Source organism: Lactuca sativa, chromosome 7, assembly GCF_002870075.4.
Source record: "Lactuca sativa cultivar Salinas chromosome 7, Lsat_Salinas_v11, whole genome shotgun sequence".
Taxonomy (NCBI): domain Eukaryota; kingdom Viridiplantae; phylum Streptophyta; class Magnoliopsida; order Asterales; family Asteraceae; genus Lactuca; species Lactuca sativa.
In genome coordinates, this window is record NC_056629.2 from 123,451,605 (window position 1) to 123,457,985 (window position 6,381).

Genomic DNA, 6,381 nt, shown 5'->3' on the forward strand with positions numbered 1-6,381 from the left:
TCAGGAATAAAAATATTTTCTGCCAAAATATTCCAGGACCATAAATAGTTTTCTAAATTAAATTAATTCATTATTCACAATTCCAAATAGAGAAAAGCCATTTTCTCTCTGACGGATCTTCGGGTTTTCATCCCAGATTGTGAGTCTACTTTACTAAATGTGTTTCAATACTTGTTAGATGCTTTATAACATCAATTACATGTTTAGATTGCAAGATCCGGGAGTTTACCGCCCAAGAACGTTCTTGGGGAGTAAACTCCAAAATGGAACTTTAAGGCTTCCTAGTCCCATTCCCTTGATAGACAGCTTGTAAAGGACCTTGTGTATGATCTTTAGAGACTAGAAAGCATCCAAGAAACCCAAGTAATAGGAGTTTACGGCCAAGGACTTTTCTTGGGCCGTAAACCCCTTTTCAAGGGCATTTAGTGCCCTAAACCACCCCTAAAGTTTAAGGACTTTAACCCTCATATGCTTGTAACCATTTTAGACATCAAAACACTTCAAAATCATAGGTTTATAGGAGTTTACGGCCAAGAACCTCTCTTGGGCCGTATACCCCTTTTTCAAGGGTTAAATGCACCACAAACACCCCTAAGGCTTTAAGACAATTACCATTGAACACCTAGGACTTGAACGGGGAGTAAAAGACATCAAGAACATCCCTTAAAGGGAGTTTACGGCCAAGGAACACCTCTTGGGCCGTAAACTCCAAGTGAAGGCATAAATGTGTTCCTCTTGTCCCCTTTAGCCTTAGATAAAATCATGGAAGCTATCCTAGATGTGCAAGTGCCTCAAAACAATTAAAATCCAAGACCCCATAGGAGTTTACAGCCGTAAACTCTAGGGGATATGGACTATAGGCTGTAAACTCCCCTATGGAGCATTCTAGGGCCTTAAACCACTTCATGCATTATTCTAACAAAGCTAGGAGTGTTCTAGGATCAAGATAACACCTTAAAACACCCAAAACCACCAAGTGAGGAGTTCACGGCTATAAACCCATGAGTTTACGGCCGTAAACTCCAAAGGGTGGTGTTTGTTGGGTGGTGAACTCTTATGCAAGGCCATTTGATGTTTCAAACCCTTTTGCCTTGTCCCGTAGAAACTTAGATGCAACCATTAGGACCTTTAACACTTATGAAAAGTGTTTACATGTTCCTAAGTGTATTAACTTATTTATTAAGTTATTATTTGGCTAATTAGTTATATATATGCTTATTATATGATAACTAGGCTCGTGCGTGTAAACAAGTCTCCGTTTGCCACCTAGCACGGTATCCGACACTGCAATTCGTACAACTCACCACAAGTGAGTTCATACCCCTTGAATCAACCTTTGAAATAATTTTAAATGTTTTAAATACTTTATGGGGGGGAATACAAGTCAAATACTTATAGTTATTGCTTCAATCACATGTGATTGCATTTAATCACATGTGATTAATAACTAGGAAAACAACGATTTTTACCACTGTTCAAAATGTTTATCAAACTGCTTTACTTTGAAACGTTTTAAAAACTATTTTACTATCCAAACCTATTTACAAACTGTGATTCAAACAAATACTTCTTATAATTAAACTGTTTTATTAACTTATGCCTTCTAATTGTTTTAAAGATTGACATCAAGTCGATCTTTTCTTGAAATAATATTTATGCTTCAAATGTTTTATGAGAACTTATTTTATGCTTTTATATATTCAATTGCATGCCCATATATGTATAGATGTATAAATAATGTTTAAAGGGCTTAGGAAGGCCATCCGCCCTATTTCCTTTTTCTCGATTTGGATGTGGTCTGGTGGGATTTCGGGTGACCATCCGAAGGTCGTTTCAATATTACTTATATATCATATATAGATATATAGACATAAAAGTACTTCCATATTCATACTTATTAGTACATCAATAGTTAGTTACCATCCGGGTAACACAGGAACATATACAGCTATACTAGAAACATGAACATATACAGCTATACTACGAGAACATATACAAATATACTAGAACTAGAAACATTACATTACATATACGAGAATATGTTAACAATTGTGATCCACTGTATCGGTGCATGCCTTAAATGTCATGTCCCGAGTTGTAGCCAGAATTCCCTTGGAGGGAGAGCGTGAGTTTGCGTATAGATCTATACTGGATTGACTATCCTACACCTTGCTGCTAGCTACAGCTGGACCTGCAGGTCTACAGGTGCCAAACGTCATTCCGTTATTACGACCATTCGTATTTCGTTGTTACCAGTCGATAGCATGGTGCAATTTATCACATTTTACCTTAATATAAATCCGGTTTAAGGTAGTTAGTACAACAGTAGTTCTTATTATACAAAACTACAGTACTACAATGATTTACCCATTACATATTTTAGTGATAACCTCACTTAAGCATTAATGTACAAACTATATTTTATTAAATGATAGTTACACTTGGTAAATTACTCACTTTTACAACAAACGAGCGTACAAAACAGTTAAGCCTTGGTAGAAGGCTACTTTTATAGAAAATATAGGTTTTTCTGAGAGATCAAACTTTTACAAACACTTACATACATTTTACAAACTTATACTTGAGACACGTTCAAACGATTTTGATAACAAACACCGACACTAAAATACTTATGAACTCACCAGCTTAATGCTAATAAACTCAGGTCATCAGTAGACAAAGAATACATCGTTTCAGAACATAAATTTGAACATCCAAAAAACGATAAGTAAATCTAGATTTATTCATAAATTTAAAGTTCTTACATGTTATTATAAGAATAGGTACAATACATCTATTGCTTAAATAATGAATATAAAAACACTTGTTATATCTTCAAAATGAAATGTCATTCTTTTGTAATTAGTTGATTATTTTTTCAAATCATCAGCACATAATATAAATTAGTAGTGTCACCAGAAGTATAGCATACTCAAGTGAATGATGGAAAAATAAGTAGTTCTATCATTTTGTCTTCAATGTCCAGTTTCTTCAACAACAGAAACAACATTAATCATTTGGTCCTTTCTTGATTTTTCAATTTATGTTGTATTTCCTTTAATTGAACTATAACTCTATTTGAGTACACAATCTCATAGACTTCCATTTTTCAATGCTTGAACGGGCTTGAAGCACTTTCTGTTGTTCTGATTGAATATATGCTTTACTTGATTGTACATTTTATATGTTTCATAATTATCCAAGACATTATGCAAATCAAGGTTAATTACCCCAGCATGATGTGAGCCACATCAATATCATCATAATAATACTTCCATCAAAGTATCATGATCAGACAGTCTCGTTTGCAGAGGTTATTCAGTTGTGGGATCTTTCAGTGTGTGTGTGTGTGTGTGTGTGTGTGTATATATATATATATATATATATATATATATATATATATATATATATATAATTTCTATTTATCCTTTAGGTGGAACCTCAAGGCATTATACTAGTTATAGAAATTATAATCATCAAATGTTATTGTCTCTTGAAACTCAACAAGAGAGAGATTTTACAAGGCGTAAGAATATTAACAGTAATTAATAGAATTTAACAAAGTTTCATTTAGTATTTTCAATATTTAGTCTTTAAAAATTAATACCTTTTATTGTTTCTTAAAATATTAATTTATTAAAGTCTAGGATCCAAGTAACTAAACAAGTAAATGGTTATGTGACCTTTATCGCGTAAACTTACTCAAACGCGGTAGGTAACGATTACCAATTGCATACAATATGTAACTCCTAGATTATGGGATCCTAAGCAACTATTGTTTAAATTGGCATGTTTATCATATCTATACCTCAGACCTCTCATGCTTAGGTGACCTTTATCACATAAGATTATGATCAAGTCATCATACTTGAAACAACTTGTAGTATTGTAACTAACCAGTGACAAGGTGGTTCTTTAGAAACCAGAAACTACAAAACTAACCTGAACTCCATAAGACAATCCTAGTGAACAGGTGACCTTATGTCAACTAATACCGTACAAATGATGTCTAGTATTTTTCAAAAGGATGTCAAGGACTTTCCCTTTTAGAAAAGGTTTTTATCAATGTTTTATAATTATAATTTATAAAAATATGGTCTCATGAATATTGCATGCATCAAACAACTCATGTACCCTTTTTTAAAATCCATATCACTTGTTGTGAGGTTCTTTAGATGCTAGATAAAACTTCTTTTTATTTGAAACTAGCAGCAATCAATTATAATCTACAATCCTGTATTTAACGTTTAGTCATAAATCGGTTTTAAGAACCGCTAATAGTCTTAATAAAACTTCGTTTTATATTTAACACTTGGAGTTTTGGATGAGTTCTAAAATCACAATTTTAAATCTCCTTTTAACAATCAAAATCTTATAACTTCATGAATTTGTTGAATAAACTGATTTTATTTTATATACTCAATTTTATGCATCTTATGATAAAAGTCATATTTTGATAAACCAAAACTTGGGTGATGATACTTATGTTTTAAATCTCATTTGGCATGCATAAAACATAATACCAACATGTTTTGTTATGTTTAAAACACTAATATCATATATTAGGTTTTAAAGCAAAAAATAATATTAAGTTTTAAAGAAAAAAATAATCACTAGTTTTATTATTTGCCGTTATAATGCTATAACCCGATTTTAGTCTTTTTAATAAAAACTCCTTATTTATTATAAAGACATGGAGTTTATATAATGTTAATAGAAGAACTTAACGATAGATTTGCGGAAATATTAATTAATCTCAATGGATATTTGATAAGCTCTACAATGATGAAATATGCGGAATAATAAGGATAAATATAATAACAAGATTAATCAGCAAATATAAGAAATCATAAATACTTAGTTGAATCGTAACAAGGTTTGCATTTAAACACAAGTTAGTACGTGATGAACTGTATTAGCAACAAATGAAGATAATGAAGACTTATATTCAATAAAGTGAAATACAGGGAAAGTCTTGGAGAAGTGGTGATTAGATTGATCACCATGATCACCTATAAATAGCCAAATAAGTTACTTCAAATACAGTAAAATAATGTAAACTAAGATGGACATGATTTGACTGACATTACATAAAATACTACTCAATGTCAGAAAAGGTGAACATTACTTTTCTGACATATATGATTACAAAATTCAAAGTAATTACTCTTCGGTCAATCTTCCCTATATCTGGTCTTCGGTGATAATTCGCAAGTCTTCTTAAAACAAATGGCTACCACAATATAAAGTCAGGTCTTGAATACTTCTTAGTTGTAGTGGGTCACTTCATGATTCAACAATTTCCCCTAAGTCACCTCGAAGCTAACCCTTTCAATTATTAAATTTGAGAAACTTAATAATGACCCACCAAAATCTTATTACGTCAATAAACCACTTTATATTTCTATAGATCTAGAACTTCACTTCTTTAGCGGTGTACTTAGACTTTTGAGCCATTACAAGAGTTCGTTCCAGCTGTTTAGGAGAGCATCGACGAAAGCCTATGGTTGGCAAGAAGAACTTCTCGCTATCTCTTGAAAGTTTGAAAATAATGCCAAGTTTACAGAAGTTTGTTGCTCTAAGGCTCATTTCTTGAATCCTTCGATAATGTATTCAAGGATTTCAAAAAGAGGGAAGTTCATTTTCTCTGCAAGTACTGAGTAAATTTCAGCATCAATTCTCAAAAAATCGCATACATGGGCTTCGAGAAAATTAGCAACCTTGGGATATGCCTCTTCTATCTTGGTATATTTGTAAGACTTGATCTTAAAGAATCTTGTAATCGTAAATATTTCTTTGGGGTTCATGAAGACGAAATTTGCTTGGGTTTGATGGTATTATCTACTGAGGTGAGAGATGGTGTATTGGTAGTGTGATTCACCTTGAAAGGAACTTACATTGAAAGTTGTTACAGCTTTTGGAATGTCATTTGACCAGACTTCTTTGTCGATTTTCCATACTTGTTGTGGAACAGATTCAGTTTCTCAAACACCATGACCATTCTTTTTGTTTCAGGAATACTTTGGTCACAGGGCATATATACTGGGAAGTATTTAGCATTAGGTGAACATCCCAGTATGCCGTAGAGGGAGGTTCAGAGTATGTCAGATGAGGAACTAGTCCGAATCCAGGAGTCTTCGAATTGGATTAACCTAGGAGGTGAGTAGAGACACATTTATGCTTGTGTCAAAACCTTGGGTCTGACAAATGTGTTCAAAAAGCTTGTCTTCCCTCTAGCCCACCTTCTTTTGCTTTGTGTTAGGTGAATCATTAGATTTGTCATCAGACATGGAAGGATCTGGATCAATTTCTTTGACAGGTGAAGGTTTCTTTGGGGAGGTTGTAGGAGTTTGAGTTTTTTTCTTTTGAGGAGATTATTGT